The following is a 10,015-nucleotide window of genomic DNA, read 5'->3' as shown; positions in this document are numbered from 1 at the left end:
TCCGTGGAGCTACTTTTCGGTCCCTGTGCTAATACCGCAATGTGTTAGTACGACTTTATAATAAATCTTCATATCTTGTATGGAAACTTCCCCCCCTTCCTGCCCCCACCCTTGTTACACTCCTTCACAATTAGCTTTCCTTTTTCTCTTTCTTTCTTTTTTTTTTTTTTTTGGTCTTCCATATTAATATTTAAAAAAGCTTGTCAAGCACCACAAAAAATTTCACAGGAATTTTCATTTGTACCGTATGGGATTTATAGATTAAATTCAGAAGAGCTGACACCTTTATGATAGTATCTTCCAACCCATGAATATTGCCTATGAACATTTAAAAATCTCCATTTATTCAGATCTTCTTTTATGTTCTTCAGTGATATTTTGTGATTTTTCTCCATAAAGGTCTCACATATCTTTTGTTAGATTTATTCTTAAGTATCTTAAAGTTTATTGCAATTGTGAATGACATTTTTTTCTGTTATATTTTCTAATTGGTTATTACTTGTGTATAGAAATATTATGGGTTTTTTTTTTATGTCAAACTCAGCAACTTCGCTGAGTTCTTTTGTTAGTTCTGTTTTTTTTCTTCTGGATATTTTTGTAGTAAATAATTCCTAGGACGTTCACTTCTGGAAGTAGCAGAAGGAGGGTATTATACCTGCCATGTCTTGTTGCCACCATCATATCTATCCTGCAAGAGTAAGTGAAATCTCCAGGGGACCATGGGAGCTGAAACCAAAGTGTGACATTATAAGCATATGGGACAGATGGGATCACCCTGAGTGCAAATGTCCATGCTTGGAAGTGATGCACGATAACGTTTTGGCCAGCAGGAAAGACGACCTAAACTCAAAACACCTACGATAAGCGGGGACCCTCAAAGATGGCTTAGGTGACTATGGCCTTGGTTCAGTACATCCCTTGGCATGCTAGACAAAGCAAACGCAAACCTTCTCTGGAGAAATTCATCCTCAGGTAGGGCCCAAAGATCCCCACAGATGAATATCTTTAATATCTATCCATGAGGGCTCATAATAAAAAATCTCCAGGGGAGCCTGGCTGGCTCTGTTGGGGGAGCATATGACACTTGATCTTGAGGCTGTGGGTTGAAGGTTCACGTTGGGTGCAGAGGTTACTTAAAAATAAAATCTGTAAAAAAAATTCCAAACAGAGCAAATTCTCACGGGTGAGGGTCAGGTAACAGGCAACAAGAGGGTTAGGTCCCTCAGGATATCAGTTACTGGAATCATTAGACGGAGGAGACAGATTAACTATGTAGTGAGTATAAAGAAACGAGAGCCTGAATGACAAAACTGGGCTACCAGTGGAAGATTATCAAAACTTGGGGGGGAGCTGACCAACACTGACACGCACGCAGGACTTTGAGAAATGAAAGATATCATTTTAAAACAAAAAGTTCAGGGCTGACGAGCAGATTGGACCCAACTGAAGACAGTTGAGAGGCTAGTGAACTGGAGGATCTAGATGAGGAATCGCCAATAATCTAGGACAGCCGAGGGCACAGAAACTGGGAAAAGGGTTAAAAGATATCACGAGGTAATCTGGTAGATGTCTGACAAGAGTCCAAGAGGAGAAAATAGAGAATGGGAGAGATTACAGCTGAGAATTTTCTAAAATTGATGGAAGTCATCAATCTTTGTTCATCCCACGCAGGATGCATTGAGAAGAAAAATCCGACCCCAGTGTGGTGGATAGAGTAGCCGTAATTCTTGGACACTTCTCCCTTCAAAAAAAATTTTTAATGTTTGTTTATTTTTGAGAGAAAGAGACAGAGTGTGAGCAGGGGAGAGGTAGAGAGAGAGACACACACACACACACACACACACAGAATCCGAAGCAGGCTCCAGACCCTGAGCTGTCAGCACAGAGCCTGACGTGGGACTAGAACCCACGAGATCATGACCTGAGCTGAAGTTGGATGCTTAACCACCTGAACCACCCAGGCACCTCCCTATTTTCTTTTTTAAAGTCTATTTATTTATTTTGAGAGAGAGAGAGAGAGAGAGAGAGCATGTGAGTGGGGGGTGGGTAAAGAGAGAGGGAGAGAGAGAATCCCAAAAAGGCTCCATGCTGTCAGCACAGAGCCCAATGAGGGGCTAGAACCCATGAACCAGGAGATCATGACCTGAGCCCACATCAAGAGTGGGACGTTTGGGGCGCCTGTGTGGCTCAGTCAGTTGAGAGTCTGACTTCGGCTCAGGTCATGATCTCACAGCTTGTGAGTTTGAGCCCTGCGTGGGGCTCTATGCTGACAGCTCAGAGCCTGAAGCCTGCTTTGGATTCTGTGTGTGTGTGTGTGTGTGTGTGTGTGTGTGCCTCTCCCCTACTCATGTGCTATCTCTCTCTCTCTCTCTCAAAAATAAATAAAAACATTATAAAAATTTAAAAAAAAAGAGTGGGACACTTAACTGACTCTTCTCCTCTCTTCTCTATTTTCTATTTCTTTGTCCTTTCCATCTTCCTTCTTGAGGATTTCCTCAGCCCGACCCTCCAATTCACTCTTCAGCCTGTAAAAACCCTGGCTATTCTGTTATCTCAACTCTTGTATTTTCCGTGTCTAATATTATATTTTAGCTATTACATTTTTCATCCCCAATTCTGTGTTTCTGCTTGGTTCTTTCTTGTTTTCTTATTTTGTTTCATGTTACTAATATCTTCCTTTATCTTTCTATGTTTATGAGGCTAATTAGAAAATTTGGCCCATCTGTTCTAATATTTATGCCTCTGATGGATTCTGAAACCCAATATGTTGTTTTTCTTTTGAAATATTTGTCCTTCTCGGTGTTCGTTTTCCCCTGGGGTTTGGCTACTCTGTCAGGCACAGAGGACACCCAGACTTTTGTGCTTGTCAGTCCCCATTAGCTTTGTGGGCGGGGGTGGGTGTGGGGCAGATGAGACTTTGGGTGGAGAGCCGCAGACATCAGAAAACCTCAGCGCTCACCCTGCAAAACAACTTCTCATATCAGGGACACACACACGCACACGCACATGCACACACGCGCGCACACACACACACGCCCTTCTTCCCAGGGAAAGCAGCCTTAGGAGGTGATACTTCTTAGATCATAATTTACCAGCTCTGGGGTTTGCAGAGTGAGGGGCGGGGCGAAGACCACCCAGGAATAATCCGTCTCTATTTTTCTCAGCTGCTCACAGGTGGAGGCCTTCCATTTCACTCCCGCCGACCCCTGGACCAGAAAAGTCTGAGTCACAGCATCTATGCACAGAGCAGACACCATTTATCCCCAAGTGATGGCAGGGGAGAAGCAAGACAGCAAGTCCAGTGGCCCCCAGGGGTCCTCAGAGCCTTCTTGGTGTTCTCCCCATAAAGTTTCTCTGGCACCGATTTCTACAGAGGGAGCCAGAAGCTGTGCCAGTTCAGCACCTTGGTAAGAAACGGAACTGCCTCCTGTTCTCATTTCATGGACGCGAAACCTCTTTTGCCTCCAAGGGTATTTGTGATAGCTCTATTATTTTTGTCTTCTGATTTCCTAGTGTGTTTGTGCCGGCTGCTTTGTAATGCTGTTTTGGCCCCTGTCTTTCACGTTCCGTTCGAGGCTTTCTCAGATGCTGACGATCCTTGCTTGTGTGTTTACGACCGAGAGCCAGAGCCACAAAGCTGTCTGGAAGCCCTGAGCCCACGGGGCCCTCTGGATGGACCTCAGGGTGTAGGCCCAGTGTGACACCTTTTTCACTCTTTCTTCTTGGGGAGCTTGTGGGGAAGAAGGCAAGGCAGTTTCTGCATTCATAAAGCATATATTAACTGAATTCCTTTTTCCTTGGCTTCAGTCTTCATCCCTCCTACCTGGTTTTCTCCATCCCAAAGTAATCCCCCAGACCTCTGCCGGCGTGGGAGTGGGCTCGGCCCAGCAGTTGGAGCGTGGAGTGGGGGGCATGGGGGTGGGCTGAGATCCAGGGGTCTAGCTGGTTCCTAAAGAGCTTTCAACCACTTACCCCTGTTTACCCCCACCCGTCACACCCAGTCTCAGCTGTGTGGGGGCTGCTAGTTCCTGAGTCCTTTGAGGAAGCCAGGGGCTGGATCAGCCGCTGCCCACCCCCCACCACTGTCAGTTTGTGGTGTGGCCTTTTGGGACCTGCTGAGTCGGCAACTTCCTGTCCGGCCCTGTTTTTACTGTCCTTTTAGCGTTTAAGTTTCACCTTTTTAATTTTTAAGATGATTTTTATTTTTTTTTATTTTTTAAAAATTTTCTTATGTTTGAGAGAGAGACAGAGACAGAGCATTAGGAGGGCAGGGGCAGAGAGCGAGGGAGACGCAGAATCCTAAGCAGGCACCAGGCTCTGACATGTCAGCACAGAGCCTGACGTGGGGCTCGAACTCATGAGCCGAAGTTGGACCCTTAACTGACTGAGCCACCCAGGCGCCCCACTTTTTTTAAGTTTATTTATTTTGAGAGAGAGAGAGAGAGGCAGGAAGGGGCAGAGAAAGAAGGAGAGGGAGAGAGAATCCTAAGCCGGCTCCCCACTCTCAGAGCAGAGCCTGATGCAGGGCTCGAACTCAGGAGCTACAAGACCATGACCTGAGCAAGAATTGGACGCCCAACCGACTGAGTCACCCGGGAGCCCCAAGTTTCACCTCTTTAAAATCACAAAGCCTTTCTTTTTTGAAGTTGGCCGTTCATTGAATTTACTAACATATTTGATCCACGTCTGTGCTGTCTGTTGTTTATGGTGCCCCGTGTCTTCCTCTGGGTGCGTGTCTCGCTGAGTCGCTCTTTCTTTGTGAGGTGCATCCCATGGGAGGTAAATTCTCTGTGTCTTGCTATGTCTGCAAATATCTTCATTCTGTCTTTGTTCCTGCATGACTATTTAGCTGCACATAAGCTCGGGGCTTTAAACATACTACTCCATGGTCTTCCGGCAGATATCGCTGCTAATGGGAAGTCAGCTAAGAGTCTAATGGATGGGCCTATAGGTGTATTTTATCTTTCCGTTATAAAAGCTGCTCTGGTCTGAAAGTTTGTATCAATTCAGATGTTGGAATTCTATTCCCCTCCCCCCCCCCATCAGCATGCACTGAGCCTGGCACCGGGTGCAGGAAACTGCCCCCTGCCCTGGAAGAGCCTGGGTCCGCTGAGGAAGAAATGGCCACCTGCTCTACAAGGAAAAGGTACAAACGGCACAGTCCTGTTCTAAGGATTTGATAGAACGACTCGTTTAATCCTCAAGCTACTCACGTGGCAGTGCCTTCAGTAATCCCATTTCTCGGTGTAAATGGGAGGAAAAAGAGGTTTGAAAGATGAAGTAATGCTAAAAAAGAAAAAAAAAAAAACAAGCCCAAATTGGAGTCCTATGCACCCCACAACAGCAAACCAAGACTACAAGCCACAACTACAGTTTCAAACTATTCCAGGAATGTGACCTTTTATTTTTTTTATTTCAGTAAAAGGACTTGGGCTCAGGTCATGATCTCATGGTTCCTGAGTTTGGAGCCCCCGAGTCGAGCTCTGTGCGAACAGCAGCCTGGAGCCTGCTTCAGATTCTGTGTCTCCCTCTCTCTGCCCTTCCCCCGCTCACGCTCTTTCTCTCGCTCTCAAAAATAAATAAACATTAAGATAAATTAACATAAAATAAAAATAAATAAAAGTCAATCTTAATTTTCTGATCAGCCCTAGTGAAATAATCTGCATGATAAAAGCCCTGCCCATCCCTTCCCCCCAGAAGGAAGTCCTAGCCTGAAACAATCCTTTCTATTCTTTTTCCAATAACTTCTTAACCCCACCCTCCTTCCTATAAAAACCTATTTTGTACGACTCCTCGGAACATCTCTCTACTTGCTAGAGGAGATGCTGACCTATTCAGGAATCTCTTAATAAAGCCAATTAGACGTTCAGATTTACTCGGTTGGATTTTGTTTTTTAACAGTAACCTGCCACACATCACCCAGCTGGTTAACAAGGATTTGAACTTGGGTCTACAGAACTACAAGCTCTGCTCTGCCATCACAACAACGGAGGGGCATCAGGGGGAGCTCTTTAAGGAGGCCTCTTGGAGAAGAAACGCCCAAGACAGGGAGGGTTGAACAGCCACAACCAACCTGTGTCTGAACCAGGGGTGGGGGTAAGGGAAGGAGAGGGTAAGGGAAGGAGAGTCCTTGGGGAGGCGGAGGGGAGGGGGGGGGGGGTTGAAGCAATTTACCCTGCCCAGGTGACACCTCACCTTCCCTCTTGCCCTGAGGTGTTGTCATTAACCTGAAACACACTGGTTCAGGGTAAGGAAATTCCCTGGGGCCTGGGGGCATCCTAGCTGCACCTTTGAGTAGAGACGGTAACGCAGGGCCGGTGGGACCTGATCGCTGCTCCCACCACCCACGCCATCCTTCGGACGCTTCTTCTCCAAAGAGAGAGCACAAAGCTCTGAGCGAGAATTGCTGTCTTCCAGAGTCTTCTTTTAAGATGTAAAGATCTGGGGATGGAATAGGGTGGGGATATAAGTTAAACCTCGACTTTCTCAGTGTAACTGAGTTTATAATGCATTCATTCAATCAACAAAAACTTGTTAGGGCTCTGCTGTGTTTCTCAACTAAAGCTTATCCTCTTGAGGGGCATGGCTTGCCGGGACCCGCCGGGCCGGTAGCGGGTCGCCCCCTCGGTCCTTCGGCAGCCCCGCGCCTGCCTCCACCGCAGGCGCTGAGCTCGGGCGCCCTCTCGTGGGGCCTCCAGCTACTGCGCGGTGCGTCCTGGCCCCAGCGACCCGGAGCCGGGCGGGAGGCTCAGCCTGGGTAGGAGGACTGAGGGTCCCTGCAAAGCCAGGGTAGAACCGGGGACGAGGGCCTGGCCGAGTCCTCTGGCCCCCTTTGGTCCCCAAGGCCCGGTTCCACGATCCAGACGCCTTGCCCCTTCAGCCCATCCTGGAAGCTGGCGGCAAATCCCTAGCTGCCTGCAAAGGGGTCCCTTCCTCCTTCATGCCTGGCCCCCAGCTCACCCTCTTTGGGGGTTTTTGCCCCAGCAGAAAATGAGTGACTCGGGAACAATCCACTCTCAACCAGACTATGAAAATTCTTTTAGTCAAACTTGTTCAAGGTCTTCACCAATTCGTAGTAATTTTCTTCTTGAAAATTGCACCAAGCTTCCAGTGCAAGACATCAGACGCAACACTTATCTCTGCCCCACCTTGGCTCCGTTAGTATGATGAAAAGCTGATAAAAGAAATCAAACAAGACCCAAATACTTGGGGAGACATACTGTGTTCATAGATTGGAAGACTCAACACAGTGAAAATGTCAGTTCTCGACAAATTGATCTATAGGTTTATTGCAATTTCTATTAAGATCCCAGCAAGATTTTTTTGCAGAAACAGACAAGCTTATTCTAAAGTTTATATGGAATGCAAAAGTCCCTCTAGGAGCTAAAATAATCTTGAAAAAGAATAATAAGGTGGGAGGACTCATCCTACCCGACATTAAGGCTTAGTATATAGGTAAAGTAACTAATACTGTGTAATATTGCCAAAGGGCTAGACATATAGATCAACGGAACAGAATAGAGAGCCCCCAGATAGACCCGACACAAAGAGGGTAGTCTGTAGACACTTTTACCGAAGTGCAAAATCAATTCAATGAGGAGAGATTGCCCTTTCAACAAATGCTGAAGCAACACGCATAGTCCAAGAAATGAACCTTGAGCTGGGTCTCACACCTTAAACGGAAAGTAACTCAAGACGAATCACATGCCTCCTTGTGACATGTAAAACTATACAAATTTTAGGAAAAATATGGGAGAAAACCTTCAGGATCTGGGGCTAAGCCAAAAGTTCTTAGGCTTAACACCAAAAGGAGGACCTAGAAAAGGAACAATTGACAAATTAGATTTCATTGAAACTGAAAACTGTAAGGGTGCCTGGGTGGCTCAGTTGGTTAAGCGTCGGACTCTGGATTTCCAAATAAAAAAGAAACTGAAAACTGTAGTTCGGAGAGAAACCGCTTTGAAAGGATGAAGTCGAGCTACAGATTGGGAGACAATATTTGCAGATCAAAGCTCTGACCCTCAAAGACGAGCTCACTAATTCCTGGCATTCCTTCTACATTTCCCTGTTCCAGCCACTCTCCTCACCTTCAGCTGATGGATGCCCTTGCTTCCTGTTTCACTGAGGACACATAATCACTTGGGAGAGGATTCCCGCTTCCCACTGCACAGCTGCCTCCCACAGTCTGCCTTCCTCCCTAAGGGGACACGGAGATGGGCAGCACTCCCTCCCAATCAGAATATTCCAGACCTTCTGCCAACCCAAAGGTTTTCCACTGCAATTATCCCCTCTCTCTTCCATTGTACATCAAAATTTTCTCTCTATTGGATCTTTCCTATTAGCATACAAATATGCCATAATAACAGTAATTTTTAAAGAAAAAAAATACTCCCTTGACCTCGTAGCCCACCTCCAGGCATGGCCTCATTTCTCTGACATCTTCTGCAGCAGAACTCCTCAAAAGATCCATCTACACTGGCTAGCTTCGCTTTCTGGTTCTGCATTGATTTTTATTATGAAACAGGTTTTAGTTTGAAGAATTAAGTATTCACCAAAGCGAGAGAATGGTCTAATAAAATCCCATCTGCCTGTTGTAAATTGCCTGGTGTCCCTGCCCCCTCCCAAATTCATATGTTGGAGCCCTAACCCCCAATCCTTCAGGATGTGACCATATTCGGAGACAGGGCCTTTAAAGAGGTAACTAAGGTAAAAGGAGGTCATATGGGTGGTCCCTAACTCAATAGGACTAGTGTCCTCAGAAGGAGAGGTGATGAGGACACAGACAGCACAGACCAAGGATGACTGTGTGAGGACCAGCAAGGAGGCTGCACCCGCAAGCCCAGCAGAGAGGCCTCAGAAGAACCAAACTTGCCAACACCTTGATCTTGGACTTCTAGCCTCCACAACTGTGAGGAAATAAATTTCTGTTGTGTAAGGCTGTGGTATTTTGTTGTGGCAGCCCACGCTGCCTCATATAATACCCACCACCCAGATTCAACAATTATCCAAAGTTTCTCTCCACTGGATTGTTCTGTCTCCTTTTTCTGAAGTATTTTATTTTATTTTTGAAATTTTTTATTTTTAAGTAATCTCTACACTCAGTGTGGGGCTCGAACTTACAACCCCGAGATCAAGAGTCAACATGCTCTACCAACTGAGCCAGGCAGGTGCCCCTTTTCCTGGAGTATTTTAAAGCCAACCCCAGGGCTCATGTTATTTTGCTTCCTGTGCTCGAATGTGCATCTAGGGGGAGAAAGCACATTTTCTCACGTAATCCCAATGGCTTTTCACATTTTAAATATTAGCAAGAATTACTAAGTAATATCTAATAGTCCTTGTTCAGATTTCCCTGAGTGACTTTAAAGTGTCTTTTTTACCGCTCTTTTGTTGGAATCAGGATCCACACTGGTTTATTGTGTCTCTTATAACCCTTTTGCCTAGCTTAGCCCCTCCCCCTGAATCCTGCCCTTTTTCATCTCACTGACATACTGAGGAAACCTCGTCAGTTGTACCATACAATGGTCCACTATTTTTTTTTTTTTAATTTTAGAGAGAGCGGGGGTGGGGGGAGGAGCAGAGAGAAACAATTTTAAGCAGGCTTTCAGCTCAGCCCATGCAGGGTTCAATCTCACAACTGTGCGATCATGACCTGAGCTGAAATCAAGAGTCGGATGCTTAAACAACTCAGCCACCCAGGCACCCCTACAATGGTCCACTGTCTTGATTTGTCTGCTGGCTTTCTCATCCGTGTATTCTTTCATGTGCCTTTTTTTTTAATGCTTATTTATTTGTTTTGAGAGAGAGAGAGAGAGAGAGTGCAAGTGAGCAGAGAAGGGCAGAGAGAAAGAGGGAGAGAGAGAATCCCAAGCAGGCTCCACACTGTTGCAGAGCCTGATGCAGGGCTCGATCCAATGAACCATAAGATCACGACCTGAGCTGAGATCAGGAGTCAGATACTTAACAGACTGAGCTACCCAGGTGCCTCCTTTCGTTGTCTTTGTCATTTTCTTTTCCC

At 46.0% G+C, this 10,015-nt stretch overlaps 1 long non-coding RNA gene across 2 annotated transcripts; it reads left to right on the top strand.

Annotated features, from left to right (window-relative positions):
- The first annotated feature begins 2,963 nt into the window (after positions 1-2,963).
- Positions 2,964-5,864, top strand: LOC124523924 (uncharacterized). 2 transcript variants are annotated; one of them, XR_006965135.1, is made up of 4 exons: positions 2,964-3,066; positions 3,165-3,407; positions 5,047-5,146; positions 5,420-5,864. It is a non-coding gene; the product is annotated as an uncharacterized LOC124523924 (long non-coding RNA). The 2 variants fall into 2 exon arrangements; XR_006965134.1 differs by having other exon boundaries at positions 5,047-5,864.
- The last annotated feature ends 4,151 nt before the right edge of the window (positions 5,865-10,015 follow it).

Source organism: Lynx rufus, unplaced genomic scaffold (assembly GCF_022079265.1).
Source record: "Lynx rufus isolate CCGP_SWC_20201006 ecotype Redwood Valley unplaced genomic scaffold, mLynRuf1.p SCAF_4, whole genome shotgun sequence".
NCBI lineage: Eukaryota > Metazoa > Chordata > Mammalia > Carnivora > Felidae > Lynx > Lynx rufus.
Note: the sequence above shows the minus strand (reverse complement) of the source record. Positions and strands in the feature narration are given on the sequence as shown.